General features: G+C 42.3%; 1 protein-coding gene across 7 annotated transcripts in view; it reads left to right on the forward strand.

The window, feature by feature from the left end:
- LPP (LIM domain containing preferred translocation partner in lipoma) overlaps window positions 1-18,647 on the forward strand; it is a 687,064-nt gene that overhangs the window by 168,354 nt on the left and 500,063 nt on the right. For 5 of the 7 annotated variants that reach the window (XM_057738614.1, XM_057738617.1, XM_057738618.1 and 2 more), the window contains one exon: window positions 7,701-7,764. The exons of the other annotated variants lie outside the window; for them this stretch is intronic. The gene's annotated coding sequence lies outside the window, so the exon portion shown is untranslated. The remainder of the gene's footprint in view (window positions 1-7,700; window positions 7,765-18,647) is intronic. 7 annotated transcript variants of the gene reach the window in all.

An 18,647-nucleotide genomic window follows, 5' to 3' on the forward strand; every position in this document is an offset into this window, starting at 1 on the left:
TCAAGGTAGGTGTTTGTGAAGTTCTTTTGTGAATATGGTGATGTCAAAATATATAATTATTGAACACATTTAGGAAGATTTCTATATTTTTTTGCATATTAAAGCCTTAGCGTATTTTCCCTGCTCTGTACTCAGCACTGCACCACTGCTCTCTCTTCTGCTTTTCAGTATTTCAGTAGTTACCAGTGCTGCCCCTTTAAAACAGAACATGCTTTGTCTTTGCCAAATGGAGAGAAGGTGAGGGAGCAGTGGACTACTTATTCATTTTCTGGTTTAGAATTCCAGCTTTGTGGGGGAAAAAGAATCAGCGAGTTTGGGCTGAAGCAGCCACTTTCTTCTCCACCTAGATTAGTTAAAAGTCACAGGAAAGGAAATTGTACACACAACTATTATCTTTCAAATCATGACAAGTCATCTCACTGGCCAACTACCCTTAACCTTCAGGTCTCTGTTAAAGCTTCTCTCTCTCTCTCTTCCTCTCTTTCCCCCTCTCTCTTTCTTTTTCTCTTCCCTGCCCACAGGAGGGAGGTTGTCCAATAGAAATTATTCTTAATTTTGCTTTTGCTTATGTTAATATTTTATGTGATCTGTTTTCGTCAATAAAAATTGGTCAGATTTTGAAATTGTAATGAGGATACTGAGAGAGGCAGTAGAACCAGACCTAGATATTGCATTTTCTCTTTAATATCTTCCTCCTGATTTAGAGTAGTTTTGAGGGAGGTTGGGGCTTGAAAGCAGTTACAGTGTATGAAAATGAGTAAATCTGGCAACCCGTAAAAGTACGTTTGCAGACTCAAATGTATTGTTCTCTCATTTTCAAATAAGTTGGATGTTCTTTTGCAAGACGTCATTTTTTCCTGTTTCTCATCCAATTTTTGATCGCTTTCCCTCACCTGTAAGCTCTGTGAGCTAAACTTTGTTTTCTAATCTTCTGATTCTTCCCCATGACTGTTTTCATTACCCCAAAGTGTGATCAGATTTGGCCTTTGGTCACCTGTGTGAATCAGCTGTTCCCTAAACCTAGGCCTTTGGTAACTTCCTTTTCTTTCCACAAAACTGATGTTTCCTGCCCTTAGCTACCTGCAAACCATTAACGTCTTTTTTCTTTCTGTTTTAGACTTCCAGTTATGGTTCTTCCTAGCCACTTATTAGGCTCGAAAATTGCCTAGCAACAGTTCTAACTCTTCACAATGTTCTCTGCTTCCCTGTTGGGACTTCTGGAGCATGGGTCTGTCCTGTGCTTGGTGCATCATAGGAGCTCCATGGATGTGTTGAATGGATGTTATTTTTATCCAGGGGTCTCTTCTTCAAAGGGCATTCTTCAGATTTTTATCTAGTGATTTGAGCTGTTGTTTATCTCTCAGTATTGGGCAGCTAAATCTCTGAAACACAGAGCTGCACTGGCCCGTCTTCTGACTCCCTCCCACCAGGATGTCATGCATGCCTTTCTTGGCAGACGGCCACTTAGCCTCTACTTGAACACTTCTCATTCTTTGTGAGGCAGTTGGTTCTACTGCTGGATAAAACCAATGTTTAACGTTCTCCTTTGCATTGCTCTGAAACTGGATTTTCTGTCGTTGCATCCCTAATAGTTCTAGCACTGCAGATTTTTCCAAAGTATGATATAATTTCTACAGGACGCATCCTCAGACACCTGAAGATAGCTTTGATTCTCTATCCATCTTCTTTCCTCGTTCAGTCTTTTTCTTGCGACTTACATCCCACGATGCTCATGTTCTTTATGTCTTCCCAATTTCACATCACTTTATAGATTTCTACCGTGCTATCCAACTCTAGATGCCGCTTTCAAACCCACTTCTTTTCTTTGTTATTACACTGAGAACAGTGTGAGTTTGGGGCCCTAAAAGCTCGATATGAATTCTAGAACCATAACTTACTGCTTGTGTGAACTTGATCAGATTACTTACTCTTTCTAAGCATTTCGTTGCTCAGATGCAAAATGGATATACAATGGCTTCTAAGAATGTTTTTAAGGATTAAAGTATGTGAAGTGCTTAGCTCAGTTACAGAAACATAGCATGTTTAATAGAGATTACTTTTGACTCGATCAACTTTTTAAAAAATCTTTAATTCTTTTTTTTAATTGAAGTAGAGTTGATTTACAATATCATGTTAGTTTCAGGTGTATAGGACAGTGATTCAGTGGGCTGTATATATATATATATATACTCTTTTGTGTTTGATTTTTTCCCCTCACATGTGAGTTTGTTTCTAGAATTCATTACTTCAAGAATCTTTCCTTTTTCCTTTCTCTTTCTTTCTCCATTGTTCCCTGTTTGGATATTATTTATACCTGTAATCTTAAAAGAAATTCCCATTATCTCTAGATTTGTTTTCCCCTTAAATTTTAAATTTTATATCATTTAGCATGGTTTTCTTGACAAGTATTGTTTCCCTCTACATGAATTTTCTCAATTCCTGCCTACTTTTGTATTCATATGTTCAGCCTTTATTATTCTTCCTGTGAAAAACATTTCTTCACCCCCTACTGGGTTAATGATGGCTGGGCCTTTGCAGGTTACCTAACTTTTCACTGAACCACTCACTTTAGTTGGGGACTTCCCTGGTGGCGCAGTGATTAAGAATCTGCCTGCTAGTGCAGGGGACACAGGTTCGATCCCTGGACCAGGAAGATCCCACATGCCACAAAGCAACTAACATGTGCCACAGCTACTGAGCCTGCTCTCTAGAGCCCACGAGCCACAACTACCGAGCCCGTGTGCCGCAACTACTGAAGCCTACGTGCCTGGAGCCTGTGCTTCTCAACAAGAGAAGCCACTGCAATGAGAAGCCCATGCACTGCAACTAGAGAAAACCCGTGGCCAGCAATGAAGACCCAACACAGCCAAAAAATAATACAGTTCTTTAAAAAAAATAAATAAAAATTCTTTGAAAAAAAGAGAATCATTTAGTTGAACAATATACTTTTTAAATTAACTGTTCAATTAATTTCAATTCAACCAACATTTACTAAGCACTTGTTATGTGACATGTGTTGAGCTAAATGGTATAGGAATTACATAGAACACTTTTATCATTTGTTCATGCAGTCATTCAATAAACATTTTCTTGAGTACCTACTAAGGACCAGATTCTGGATTTGGGGTTTGGTTTCAAGAAACTGACTTTGACAAGGTTTCACCTTCAAGACACACAAGCAAGGAAAACTTATAAAACAGTGTGGTAATTTTAGTGATCTAGATATGGTCTTCTTTGGAAAGGCTGCCTCACCAAACCCTTTTGGGTCAATAAAAGCTTCATAACAGGAGATACGTTTAAAGGCTGAGTAGGGGCTCAGAGTCCACTGGAAAGAAGAGACCCATACTAGGGTTTGGTTATCTTTGGTTATAAAGCCAGCTTCTAAGTTCTAGGTGTTATCATTGACTTCCCTATCCCTGCTGTCTGGCATTGCGTACATGCAACATTTGCCTTTTCTTCTGTTTAGTTCAGGGGCCTTAGAGCCAGTGTTGGGGACATAATTACTACATGAATGCATATTTCTGTATTCCAAAGTAGGAATAATAACATAAGTATGTAAAACTCATCTCATGCTGGTAGGACATGTTACAAAGTCTTTCTCTATCCATCATTTCGTTCACTTATAGAACAGCTTAGTGCCTGCGGGTTTCCTCAGCGAGTATCTGAAGCATTGTTACAGATAGATATTAGCACAAGAATTAGCACTGAATAATTATGTTTGGAGGATTTCCAAGTAATTTTTCCTCTCTTTATTTCAAAGTGATGGTGCTGTATTGTCTGATTTTATTATATCACAGACGAGCTCTGCCCATAACCAGGTATCTAGAAAAGAGTCCATTTTCTACTCTGTGCCTCAGATTTGTCACTTGCCAAATATGAATATTGGTACTGTTATTAACAATAATACCAATTTCACATCACTGGTTTGAGGTGAGGAATCAAATCATTCATCCACATGAAAGCATAATGTATATAACTAATCACAGTTGAAAATACTTGTACAAAATGTACCTTTTGAGTGACCAGATTGTTGGCTACTTTGTCAAGGTCGGTTCAGCTTAATTAATTAATTTTCACTTGTTTCTTAAAATTTCTGAGGCAGCTTCGTGTCTTACTTTCTTCTGTTTACCCAGTAGTGACTGCTGGCAAGTGCTATATGTTCCATAAACACTTGTTGATTGAATTTTGTAAAGTACCCATCTTCTAAAGTCCAGGGCCAGAAATTTGTGAGCTACTTATATTTCTGCTTAGGATTCCTAAAGCCTCTGGTTTAATTTCTAGATTATAACTTCCATTGATAGAACCCTTATAAATAGCACATGAAAAAGATGAGCATTACCTTTAGGCCATAGCAATTTACTGTTTAAAAATCTGATTAATTTCAACACCATCAGCCAGGATGTCAGAAGATCTCAGTGCCTTTGATAGATGCTGACAGGTGAAGAAATTAAAATCAGGGAGGGAAGCAATTAAATACTGGCGAACATTACTTTAATGAGACAACCAAATCGTTCAAAAGCCACGGAGTACGTTGTATTCTTGATAAGCGTCTTAGGGTATCAGGTGAGTGTTTATTTGAAATATGTTCTTCCTAAGGGATTTGATGATGGGAATGGAGGGCTTTCCATGTTTGTCATCTAAAGCCTTTGGCCTAATCTCACATTTCAATTGCTTTTGGGGTCAGACTTCCTAATAATCATGTTTAAGATTATGATATTGTTTAATGTATAAGTATTCCTCTCACCACCAACTTTATCAATCCATAAAACTTAAGATGCACAAAGTGTAGACAAAGTAATTCTTGGCCTTTTCACAGTGGTTTAGGGATAACCATGGTCAAGCCCTGTGGAAAGAGAAACAGAAAGATGTATGTTTAATAAAACTTCTAAATTTGGAAGACTTGGGAATTGTAGTGCTAAAACCAGAACCCAGGTCCTCATTGCCCATTGCAGGTGTTCTTTTCAAGATAACACTCCTTGTTCTGAAGAATGTCTGGGACCACAGGGCTGAAGACTTAATTGTTCGTTGGCTTGGAGGAAGTTTTTATAAAGCTCTGTCCACTGCTCATTTGTACTATAGCACTTGTAAAATATCAAGTATTAAGGGGCCTATGTACATCGGTCTTTGTGATTTTCAAGCCAGTTGGTTGGAATTTTTTTTCATAACGTCAGGATCACCATCTAGAGTTATGTTGCCTAAAAAATGTTCTGGGGTGCAGTGATCGAGCCAGAAGTTACCATAGTTTGTGAAAACCTGTCGAAACAGGTCTCTCTGCTCTCTTCACTTCTCATGTCTTCCTATTCCTCTCTTCTTTTTTCCTTATTCCCCATCACTTTTCTTTCCACTCTCTCTCACTCTCTTTTCTCCTTTGACGCCATTGTTCTCTCCAATTTCCCCCTAAATATAGTAGAAATGATCAGTCGTTTTATACGAGTCCCACCTAGGTTTGGTGAGTCTTGCTTTTGCATTGATTCTAATTAATGTGTTGAAGTTTTGCAAGTTACAGGTTCATCTTACAGGTTTTTTTTTTATTTTTGGTTGAAATTGCTTCTGGAAATGAGAACAGTTTTCTTGGGAGTGGATGGATGATTTGATAAAGGATGCAGACCTGCCAGGTTCTGGGTCAGCAGTCATAAAATCCACAGAGACAGCCAAGGATAACTGGCTTCATTACCAAGACGCTCGAGTGGGATTTGTCACTTGTCCCAGATGTCTTTATGGGTCTGGTGGAGAACTCCACCGCGTTGGGAAATACTCAAGTTACTGAGGACACATGGCACTCATATTGTGTGAGAAGAGGACGGTGAACTTCTTAGCTAGAAGGTTTCAGCTTTTCTACGGTGTGAGGTGAAACTTATTGATGCAGACCCCTTTACGAAAATTCAGTGGTACAGCCTGCGTTGTTTCTGTGGCTTGTGTTTCGATAGCTTGCCCAAGGAGGTTGCATCTCTGAAACTTCACTGGGGAGAGCTGCGAAAGTGTTCATGGTAACCCTGCATCGAACACTCCTCTGCCTCAGCTTAGTAATGTGTCACCTTCTGGTTAGACCACAGATGTGAAGTCTTTCTCCTTTCACTTGCCAGTGAAGCAGGACTCAATACTAAGTGTGCTTTGGTGCCTTGCCAATGGACTTTTATAGGGTATATACTCATTTTACCTTTTCCTCCACATAGAGCGCTCCCAAATGGGAGGCTGCATCGTGTAGCAGGAGGGTCCTTACTTGTTTGGGGATCAAGATTTTGGGGGTTCAGCTTTTATCTGTTCTGTATTAGCCGTGTGATTTTTAAAGTTTGGTGTCCCGATCAGTGAAATCAGGGTGATAAGGTTTCATTGGGGTTATGTCAAGGATGATTTGCGATAACATGACCATGAAGTATTTTTCCAGCTATGAAGTATAATGTCAAAGATGATTAATGCTTTGATTTTGGTGGCATAGGGGAAGAATTTCTTGCAGAGTATCTTATCAACCATTCTCTACTCATAATCGTCTGATATGAGCCCTATATGAAAATGGGATATATTAATAAATCTTCCCAGGGGCCTTTACTTCTCAATAAATCTATCCCTATGTTAAAACAGATCCTCTTGTTCTTGCAGTCCTGTTGGAAGCTCCATCGCTCTGAACCTAAAGCATGATACAAGCACAAACTTTAAATGATCTGTGATAAACCTGAAGGTCTTTCACCTAAAGCAGTTTCTTTTGCTTTTGGGGGTTGAGGGGATACATGATTCTTAACTTTTGAGGCTTTGTCATTTGGAGCAAAAGTTCCTTGTGCTGCTGTTAGGTGAGGCCATGTAAGATTGACATAGATAAATATTGCGGTATTTTAAAACTAGGGCCATAAATCAAGGAAATACCCAACCCAGAGATATCCTCCAGCCTTGCGTGCTCAGAATATCATTCTTTGATCATATAAGCATGGGCTCATAGGAAGAAATGTTACCATTTTGTATACCACCACTGTCCATACCTACAGATATGAAGTAATGGAGGAAAATCTTCCAAAATAAGTTTAACTCATCTTTGGCTATGATTAGGTATCGTATGCCTCATTTACGTGTAAGGAAATTGGCACTCGGAGCTTCAGTAACTTGCCTAAGGCCATTGGTAAGAGGAAGACAGGTCTGACTGCCTCCGAATCCCATGTGTTTCTGCTCCTTCTTCACGTCAACCAAATAGCTGCTTTTATTTCATTATTCCCTCTTCCGCTAAGTCTAGTGGATCGAGTCAATGAGTCGTCAGTCCTTGTGTTTTCCTACCTAATGTCCTAGGCATAAAGGAAAGACCACTGGACGAACAGGCAGAGCTCAGAGGGTCCAGACTCTCACTCTGCCATATCCTATACACTACGTAGTCTCAGGCAAGTTACCTCCTTTTGCTGAACATCAGTTTTCACATGTGTGAAATGAGGACAGTAGTACTCGTTTCCCATGACATTTGTCATGTTAATCACGAGAGAGACGTTAGTTCCCTTCTCATCCTCCTTATCCCTCAGTGAGCTTCTCTTTCCTCACCTGTGAAGTGGGTAGAGTAAGATCTTCCCGCTTCTTCACCAGGGTGTCATGGGGTGAAATGAGATAATGAATGTGAAAGTGTTTTGCAAATCAAGAAACTGCCATAAAGACAGAAGAGTTTAGGACTGTTAATGAATAAACAGAGCTTGGAACCAAAGGGTAACTTTTGCTTGTTTCATTTCCAGACACTAGCATTGCAGTTGGTTCAACCTTGTGTCCGCTGATCATTCCAAGAGCTAGCTGTCCAAGGTAAGAGAGGTTTGGCATCACCGTGTTTATGGAATGCCAATAGGCATCTTAACCAATGATGTTTAAGGTGGATCTCACTCCCAGCAGAAGAAATACTAAGGTATTTCATGAGCACCAAAACCGGAAAAATGGCCAAGACAGTGAACTTCGCCCCTTTTATGTCTTCTTGATTTGATTTCTCTTTCACTGCCTAGCTTTTTAGGGTTTCATACCAAAGCACAAAAGTCTGGGCAACATGGTTTTCATGGTATGCCATGTCCTAGGATGTTCTTTTTTTTTTTTTAATTAATTTTTATTGGACTATAGTTGCTTTACAGTGTTGTGTTGGTTTCTGCTGTGCAGCGAAGTGAACCAGCTACACATGTACATATATCCTCTCTTTTTTGGATTTCCTTCCCATTTAGGTCACCACGGAACATTGAGTAGAGTTCCCTGTGCTCTACAGTAGGTTCTCATTAGTTATCTATTCTATACATAGTATCAATAGTATATATATGTCAATCCCAATCTCCCAGTTCATCCCACCTCCACCCCGTTTTCCTCCTTGGTGTTCATATGTTTGTTCTCTATATAGGACATTCCTATCCAGGGCCTTCTTGTATCTCCAGCTGGTCTGTAGCAGGAGGGCTTTCTGTCCAGTTTCCTGGCCGATGATTGAGTGTGTTTTTCACTACACTATGCTGCTTGTGTTACCTGGCTTTGAAGGGGCCAAACTTTACTTGTCGGTTTGCCACTGCCTCTTAACTGCCCAAAAAACATCTCAAAAGGACATAATCTAAGGCTACACCACAGCAAAAATCTTAAGAATACAGGAAATGAGTTAGAGTCTTTTGAAACCCAGGACCTGTCCTATCTGCATTCCACTCCCCTGGGGACCTAGCATAAAGGGGTTAGGGCTTTGGCAGAAGAATTCATTCTTCTTGAGTTTGGCAAGAAAACAGAGACCAGTTTAAAAAAAAATAAGGATGCATAAAATTTGTTTTATGTGTTTAAGGAAGCATAAAAAGTTTTAAAATTTGCAAAGTCTGAGTTTTCTTCTGCAGATAACCAGCTGATATCTGTACTTTCCCAGCTTGCTCTGCTGTGCTCTCTATAATCTTCTAGAAGCCTCAGGCAAAAAGAGGTGAAGTAGTTACTGTGGTGTCCCTAACTGCAGGCCCTATAGAATAGCAACTTTGTGGAAGCTTTGTATCGGCATTTAAAGTACTGTAAACGTTTGTTCTGATGAATATTTTGATTATCCCTTTGGTATGTTCTTTCCATGATCTTAAACATAATTTAAAAAAAAATTTATATTGGGGTGTAGTTGATTTACACTGTTGTTTTAGTTTCAGGTGCACAGCAAAGTGAGTCAGTTATACAGGTCCATATACCCCCTCTTTTTTAGATTCTTTTACTATATAGGCCATTACAGAGTATTGAGTAGAGTTCCCTGTGCTATACAGTAGGTCCTTATTAGTTATTTATTTTATATATGGTAGTTTAAACATAATTTTAATGACACAGACCTTTGAAAGAACTGAGGTTTGTTGGTACTGACCCCAATTTGCAGGAGCTAGCAATTTAGAAACGAGTGGAAATTTTGGTGTTACGTTAATAACGGTACGTTTTCAGAGGTGGTGTTCATCATACACATGGACTAAGAAGAGGTCAGGTGCAGACAAGGCCGGTGAGGGGGCGTGTGGACTGCGAAACGCCTCTGGGAGCAGATCTGACCTAGAAGCCATTTGTGTTGTTTAGATTTTATGCTTGTTTCTACAAAAGAGAGGGTTACTAAAAAAAAAAAATGATGGTAGCCCAAAATACAGGAGTGGCTGCTGCGCATTTTTTGGTCCCTCTCTAGTCCATGAAACGCCCCTGCAAAAAAATCCTTTCCTATGTATTTCATGTATTTTTAGGGATAAACGCATCAGAAAAGAATGTCCTGTAGGTATGTGATATCATAATTTTTGGTGGCTCTGTTAGGCAGAGATCTATTTGTTCACTTAGAAACAGCAGTTATTATATTAACTTTTCTCCAGATGCCAATTGTTAAATATCAGTAAAATTTTTTTTTTTAAATTTATTTATTATTTTCTGGGGGGTACTCCAAGTTCAATCATCTGTTTTTATACACATATCCCCATATTCCCTCCCTCCCTCCCTCTGAAAAGTGGTTCACTCTGCCCCCACTTCCCCACTGAAACCCATCTTGAAACTACAAAGAAGAGTGTAAGCCAGGCTGGAAAGGTTATGAAAAATTGCTCTTGAGAAAGAGGAATTTCATCCCTGTCTGTCTGTCTGTCTGTCTGTCTGTCTGTCTGTCTGTCTATCTATCTATCTACCTATCTATCTATCTATTTATCTATCTATCCATCCATCCATCCATCCATCCACCTATCCATTCATCTGTTTGTCTTTTTTATTTTGGAAGTGGATTTCTTGGGGAAAGAAGGATAAACACTTCTCAGGTAGCCTTTGGAAGGTAGAGAAGTAAATATTCTGGGGGCATGCTACAGAAATTTAAAATAATCTTGTGGTAATAATTGGTGTCAGTGGCAGCAATGAAAAAAGAATAACAGTTTAAATAAATGATTAGACTTGACGGTAGATGTGTCAACAGGTACCCCCTTAATGAGTGTAACCATTGTTTTTCTCGGCTTTCAGCGTTGATCCACTGACTGCGGTGTGTTCCCTGTCCCACTTCCAAACCAAATCTATTTAAAGCTGTACTTCATGGAATCTGAAACTGTATACCCTGTTTACTATTTAGAGCTGAGACCCGATGTTCTTTAACAGGGAAGATCTGTACTTGAGCAAGAACAGCCTCCTGGCCTTTGGTAGACTGTTGATTATCCCTGTTTTCCACAGGGTGATTCACTGGAAGGATGAATAATGCCCAGTTAATTCTCATGGACTTGTCTATATTGCTAGAATGAATTGTTTATTAGAATTCGATGGAAACAGGCCTAGTCTGCCTTAAAGCAAACAAATCAGGTATTGTTATTTGAGGAGGAGTTAGAGACAGCAGTTATAAGTGAAATTAGTTTCTTAGTTACCTGGATAGAGGCTCATTGTTTGCAGGAGTGAAGTAATGTGTTACGGGTTACCTTCCATGCGCCAGGAGTCATAAGAATCTAATTCAGCTCCCAGCTCTGTGTAGCCTCAGGCAAGTCATTTTCCCTCTTTGGGGTCCATTTCAGCATCTAACAACACCTAGAGTTGGACCACTTGGTTATGGCATTATTTCTAGTCAAGTGTCCTAATAGCTATGATTTCATTTCTTGGTCAATTCTTTCTTCCTCCTGCTGCCACTTTTCCAAAGTCATAGAAGAGTTCAGTGTGTGAAAATAGTTGTTCCTTTTAGCTTTTGATTCTTAGACATACCTGAAGGGCAGCTAGTGATTTGAATTATGTATACACTCTCTTTGGGCATGTATGCATTTGTTGTTCCCTGCCCCCAGCAACATTCAGTTTCTGGTTAGAAAGGGAAAAAAAAATCCATCTTCCTCCATGTTTCTCTGCTTCATAATCTGGGTCTCACTTTTAGAGGCTCTGGTAATAACAGAGAGGTTGCTCTTCTGTTGTTTGACTTTTCCAGGTGTGAGTTAGTGACCTGTAAGGAGAGGTCAGAATGTCAAAGGCAGAAGGGACTTTAAGAACAAATCTAGGGACTTCCTAGGTGGCGCAGTGGTTAAGAATCTGCCTGCCAATGCAGGGGACACATGTTCAATCCCTGCTTCAGGAAGATCCCACATGCTGTGGAGCAACTAAGCCCATGTGCCACAACTATTGAGCCTGTGCGCTAGAGCCTGTGAGCCACAACTATTGAGCCTGTATGCCGCAACTACTGAAGCCCATGCGCCTAGAGCCCGTGCTCCACAACAAGAGAAGCCACAGCAATGAGAGGAGCCTGCGCACCACAATGAAGAGTAGCCTCCGCTCGCCGCAACTAGACTAAGCCCATGTGCAGCAACGAAGACCCAACAGAGACAATAAATTAAAAAAAAAAAAAGAATCATATGGAAGCTTTATAAAAACAAAACAAAACAAAAGCCAGTCTAGCCAAATCTCAGAGATGGAGATTTTTGGGTCAGGGAGGGAATCTGATCCTGGGCTAGAATTCTTTCTTCTGACTCCATAGTTATATCCCTGTTTTAGGAGAGGAATCTGTATGTGAGTGTCTTTTCTCTTCCCAATATTTAAAGGGACGTTATCTTTCAGGCAGAACCAATCTCATTGTCAATGCAGGGATGTGAGATGCCCTTGAAACATAAGTGGATGGCAGGCCTCTTCATTCATTCTGTGAGGCATGGGATAGAGGATTCTGGCTGGCCTCTGCTCTCTGTGTTTATTGGGAGGCTGTGGATTGCCTTGCAGTTCTTCCTGTAAGAGATTACTTGACCCTGACATCACCACTGTTTCCTCCTGCCCTTTTCTGATCCAGTGAATTATAGGAAGCTAAGGATGAGTTCCTAGCTGGCTGTGTACTGTGCATAGTTGGGAACATTAATAAAGAGAAGACAGATGCAGGATTAATACGCAGGAGGACAGGAGAGTAATAGCCAACACAGTGAAATCTAGTTCAAGGCCTGTAGTTCCCAGTCTCTGTGCTACACAAGATTAATAGCAGCATCTCTCATCCTTTCAGACCTTCTCTCTGCCTTGTTCTTGTGGGACTGGGCTGGGACTGAGAAGCAGCTGGAATGATCTTTGCCAAAATCAAACTAATGTTTTCATGAGACTTCCAGGTCCAGAGAAGAGAGTAGTAATTATCCATCAGTTAGAAGATAACTTAGAGGCCACTGGGTCTAAACACTTATCCTGTACTTCATAATACTGACACGCAGAGTGTGGAAATCATTTTACTGGGTCTGAGGTTCAAATCCTGGCTCTACTTTATTTGCTGTGACTTCAGTGAAGGCAAAGTTTCTTCTGAACCTCAGTTTCTCCATCTGTGAGATGGGAGGGGGAGGAGGAAGAGGGTGAAATAGGTGATGTCAGCGCTTCCCTGAATCCTTATTTTCCTGAGTCTCTGATCTAAGGTCCTGTAGCAAGTTTGCAGCCAAGCTGAGTCTTAGAATCAGAGGTCCTTTCTCTGGTTCGGAGTGCTCATGGTGAAAACTTCCACTGTCCATACTTTCTAAACCGCATGCTTGTATTGTTCAGCCTCGTTTTATTAAGTGAACTTTTTCTCTCTCAGTTGGCAGATCCCTTTCTGTCAAGGGACTTGCCTAAGGCAGTAGTTATTAATTCGTCTGTGTGTGTGTGTGTTTAGTGGTAGGGAAGAGGATTATGAAATATTTGGAAACTTGGATGAATCTATGAAATAGCTAGAAAATGCACATCTGCATAGAATCTTGTCTACAATTTCATGACGTTTATAAACCCTCTTAAGGCCATACATAGGTTCTAGGTTAAGCGAAAGATTTTTTTCAGAGTGTGAAGTCTGAGATGACGTTTGGGTATCACACATTTCCTTTGCTGCTGAATTTCTCCCACAATTCACCTATTGTTTTGCTCTGAGAGTCAGACTCATTTATGAGCGTGACTCTGGACATTTACATGTTCCAAACTGTTGAGTGATCTTTTAATATTGAAACTCTTATTCTGCTTGCTTTATTCATTTGTTCACTCACTAACTCACTCAAATGTACTTTTAACCCAGAATCTGCTAAGTGCGATCCACCATTATACATCATTTCATTTAATCTCATAAAATAGAAAGTTACTTTTTCCCACTTTTCATATGTGGAAACTGAGCTCAGAGAGGTTGAGTAATTTGCCTAACGTCATACAGCAAATGAATAGCAAAGTTTGGATTCAAATCCAGATCTGCTTGAAAATATGTGAATACCTCCAGAGATAACACTGAATGTGAATAAGGACAATGAAACAGTTCTGTAAATGATAGAAATTCCCGGTAGAAAATAGCCAGTGGGCCCCAGAGGAGTGCAGTGAATGTGTGCTTTGGGAGTTCAGAGAGGGACAAGATCACATATCTGGAATCATTTACATATTTCATTAATTAAATGCTCTTCTGGTGCCTTAAGGCAGGATAAGAAAAGTTGGGCAGTTGTATAAACTGCATTATAAATAACTCATGTTTTTCCTTTTCTTTCAAACTTCTATCAGCTTAGTGGTCTCAGAGTCTCCATTTTTGTAAGTGAGTGTAGGAGGAGACAGAGTGCTTAGGGTCACAGAACCCTGATCATTCTGCAAGTTATCAAGTGAATTGGAATTGCAGTACTTTGGGGAATCCGTTTGTTGTTTTCTCCGTTATATTGAGCGTGGGATTTATTTTACCAGAGATAGACTTCTGGCCGTGCACAGATCAGCACAAATGCAGATGTGAGCAGCTAGAATGTGGATCGTGCCAAGATGTAATGACTGCCACATGTGTGAAGCTCATCTCAGTGCCTGGTGACCCACTGTGAGTCTGTGTGGGAGCCCTGGGAATGAAGGCTGGTGTTAGACATGGAAGAGGCCTTGGAGATTGTCAGGGGTGACACCTTCGCATGGGAAGACAGAGACCCCCGAGAAGGGGTAGCAGCAGTTTGATGGCAGAACAAGAACCAGACTTCATACCAGCACCCTACAGGAATAGCTGCTTAAATTTTCTGTCTTCCATCGGCTCCCGCTCACACTTGACCCTGAACTGGGAGCCTAGCATTATTAGCTGCGTGATTCTGGAGGCATTGCTTGATTTCTTTGGGTCTCAGATTTGTTGCCTGTGAAATGGAAATCACACCCTATTGGCAGGACCGGTGTGAGGATAAGTGAAATACCATTGTGCTGTAGAGCACACAGAGCTGTCCTCGTCCGTGTGATTACCAGTCCTCATCATATCGCAGTGACACAGGCACTCGTGTCCTGTTGCTGCAGATTCTGCTTCCTGACTTCATCTTGATACTTTGCAGATCGTTGCTTCTCAGAGTTTGGTCTGAAGACCAGGAACATCAGAGCCACCTGGGAGCTTGTTAGAAATACAGACCTCAGGCCCCACTCCAGACCTCTTGATCACAATCTGCATTTTAATAAGATCCCCAGGTAGTTCCCAGGCTCCTTAGAGTTTGTGAAGCATTGTTTTCTGCTGGAGACCAGTTCCGAGACTCTTGGCCACAGGCCTGCTGACAGTGCCTGGGTCCGAGCCAGCATTCGGGGGCATGCCTTCCCCAGGCCTTGAGAGACAGGAGGGAGCCCTGTGAAGCAGCTCCCTGGGAGTATTGGAAGGCCGGGTTGCAGGAATCCAGCAGGCTTTATCTTTTCAGCGCCCTTCATTTCCTCAGAGGTACTATTCACCAGGGGTCAAGCTGGGATTGGAGCCCAAGGCTTTGGGCGCCCAAAGACCATGTTCTTTTCATTACACCACAGCATCTCAGTCCAGAGGAATGCTGGGCTGTGTGGACGATAACTCCTCCTTCCCCGTAGTGCCCGTATTTCCACACTGGCTGTTTTACTCTATTACTCAATTCCTAGAGGGGAAAAATTAAAAAAAAAAAAAAAAAAATTAAAAAAGCTTGAGTCGAAAGCCAGGATCCTGCAGCTTAATCAGTTATTTTCGTTTTTTAATGAGGGAGACTATTGTGAAATAAGTAATTATTAATTACTCAAAACTAATGAAATATTTTAGTTTCCTTGCTAAAAAAGCATATGGAAGCTAAAAGAAAGCATATGGGTGTTTTTTTGGGAAGCATATTGGTGAATGGACAAATTACAGTGGTGCCAATATGCCTTTGCTGTCTGGCTGGGGCCATCACTGCGTGTGCTGGCATCTGAGTCCTCGTGTGTTTAAAGGGATTATTTAAAATTCCCATCTGATGTGTGCCTTGGGTTGCCTCTGGAGTTACACAGCTCTGCCTCGTAAATCTTTCTGCCATGTTTTCGTTCTGACATTACTGGTAGCGTGTCACTCAGTATATAAAAGCTTTGCGGTCGGGGGCTGCTGTGTCCTTCCTTTCCAGATGTTTTCTGTTTCTCTGCAGTGGACTGAATCGGCCTGCCTGGCCGATGGCTATGTATTGAGGCTTTGTCCATCTGACAGTTTACCAGGGCATCCTTTTAGACGGCAGCACTGGCCCTCCTTGCTCCACGGGGGACAATGTTTGAGACCCCGGGCCCCCCACTAGTGTCTGCACTGCAGATTTCTCCCTTGTAAACCCAGAACGGTGATTCCAGTGCATCTCAGCTCGCAGGCGTGTCTGTTTATCTGATTTGTAGTCCAGGCCCTTTGCTCCTCCTCTCCTTTTCTTGATGTCTCTTCTCTCTTGCTGTGTGTTTAGTTGATCTGGTGAGTAGCTTGATGGGTTTGGAGGTGGTTGAACCTCTTGGCTGCTCTGGGGATTGCACACATCCAGGTTTGTGATGATCAGAGGCAGCATGATATGTTTGAGAAAGGTGCTTGGCGGAGTGTCAGAAAACTGAGGTGCAGACCAACCTGGCTTAAGAAGCATTTACTTAGCACTTAAACGGCGAGAGGTGGCTCGCTAAGACATCGAAGGAGGGAGCTGGCAGGTGTGTGGAGGTGAGTTTGATTCAGGGCCAGCGAGGACTCAGTGTGACATGTGGGCTCAGAAATTATACTTTGTGAGCGAGAGAATGTGGGGAGCTCTTTCTACGGGAGGTTTCTTATAAAACCAGGGACTGGAATTGGCTTTGAAGGAGGGTTGGATGGACTTTGATGGGACATTACAGGGACTTCAGAGAAAATCTCTGGCAGGCAAGAATCAGCTTGAGGCAAGTCCCAGAAGCAGGTGCGTACCAGCCCTGCCCAGAGAACTGGGCATAGATGACAGAAACGTGTAGTTGAGAGAAATCACCTCTTTTCTGGACCTCCGTCTCCTCATCTGCAACATGTGAGCTTTGGACAGTTTGGTTCTCAAGAAGCCTTAAGAGCTGCAAGTGGAATTCGACAGGATCTCCTATCCCACAGCCCGGTGAGCCATTCGGCTAAAGGCTGGCGGCTCATGGTGGCAGTGGAGCCGGGCCCAGAACCCAAGTGTCCTGTTTCCTCTTTCACTGCTCTTCCTCTCACTGCCCAGAGCGGTACAATAATGAGTGGGTGGGAGGACCGTCATTATTCCAGCCTTTAATGTATGAAACACGGAATTTTGAAACAATCTAAGACATAAAACAGATATTTAACCATCCTACATACCTGATGACCCTTCCACTGGGGAGAGTCCACTCTTATAAAGTGCTACCTTCCTCCATTTTGCCTGTGTGGGCTTTGCTTTCCTGCCTAAGGACCAGCACACATCCCTCCTCCTAGGGAAGCCTTCTGTCTCCACCCTTTGGCTTAGAAGTATAGTCTTAGCACCGGACTGTTTTATAATTGAACTTTATTTCATATTGTCATCTTTTTATGTTTCCTCTTATCTCCCGCCACCAATATACAGACATTATAAGCGTTCTGCATCTAAGGACTATTTTATTCTGCGTTTCTGAATTCCCTTTAGCTCCTGGCACCATGCCTTCTGTATTGTGCTCGATAAAGAAGCACACGGCTGTTTTGTTCAGTGGTTTTCCCCTCTGCTTGTTGCTTGTTTTTATGTTATTTTTTATTTTTTTTAATAAATTTATTTATTTATTTAGTTTTATTTATTGGCTGTGTTGGGTCTTCATTGCTGTGAGGGGGCCTTCTATAGTTGCGGAGAGCTACTCTTCGTTGCAGTGCGTGGGTTTCTCATTGCGGTGGCTTCTCTTGTTGCAGAGCTTGGGCTCTAGGCACGAAGGCTTCAGTAGCTGTGGCACATGGGCTCAATAGTTGTGGCTCAAGGGCTGTAGAGCGCAGGCTCACTGGTTGTGGTGCACGGGCTTAGTTGCTCTGGGGCATGTGGGATCTTCCCTGACCAGGGATTGAACCCATGTGCCCTGCATTGGCAGGCGAATTCTTACCCACTGTGCTGCCAGGGAAGCCCTGTTGCTTGTTTTTAAGACGGATATGACACTTAGAGATTTATAGAATTTCAGAACGGGAAAGGAACTTAAAAACTCTCTGTCTAGTTGGTCTCTGCTCCCAGAGAAGAAATGGCTTACCCTACTTTCCCTGCCCAATGAGTGGCAGGTCTGAGCAGGGCGCCCCCATCTGGCCAAGCAGGAGAGGGAGGATTGGGGCCTGAGCTCCCGCTCACCCCTGGGCGAGCCTTGGCCCATTTCCTTCTTTCTATGAAGAACGTTAGGAATAAAGGTGGTACACGTGACACTGCTGCTGTAGGAAGCAGATGGAAACCAGCAGACGTTTAATGGGTGTCTCCTGTGATGTACTATGGGACAGGCCCGTGGCAGGTGCTTTCACGTCGTTCAGCTTGGTCCATCATCATAAGCTAGAATTCCCACCCCTATGTGCGGAAGACAGGTTGTAAACAGGACATTTAGCCAGAGCCCTTCCCTGTAAGCTCCAAAGAGTGCACGGTGGTGGATAGGTTTTTGCCTCCTAGAACATGGGCAGAGGGCTCTGCGGAGTGGCACTCTTCGCTCCTCTAAGGGTAACTGATGGGGAGACGAATGAAAGCCAAGGTGGTGATCGGAACTGCGGTGGGAGGACTCGTGTTCCCCCGAGTATAAGACAGGACTCAGCGCTCCCCCTCTCTCCTCCACACGTGCATCCCTGAGTCTTTGGAGAGCTGAGACTTGAGTGCCTCACACTTGGGGGTTGGTAGTATTGGCTCCTACTTGCTCTGGTTACATCTTACTCCCGCCTCTCCCCTAGCCTGCAGCCCCACTGAGTCTATTTTTCTCCATCCTATTCATTCTCCTTCTCCCCCTCCCTCCCTCTCCTGAGTTAACCCTGGGTGGCCTCAGGTCCTGAAGGCTCTCCAGTGGCAGAGTCCCCTGTACTGGACTATGAAAATGCTGGCAGGGAAGACGGTACACAGATTTGTTAAATACGCAGTAAAAATAGC

Source organism: Hippopotamus amphibius, chromosome 6 (genome assembly GCF_030028045.1).
Source record: "Hippopotamus amphibius kiboko isolate mHipAmp2 chromosome 6, mHipAmp2.hap2, whole genome shotgun sequence".
NCBI classification, from domain to species: Eukaryota; Metazoa; Chordata; class Mammalia; order Artiodactyla; family Hippopotamidae; genus Hippopotamus; species Hippopotamus amphibius.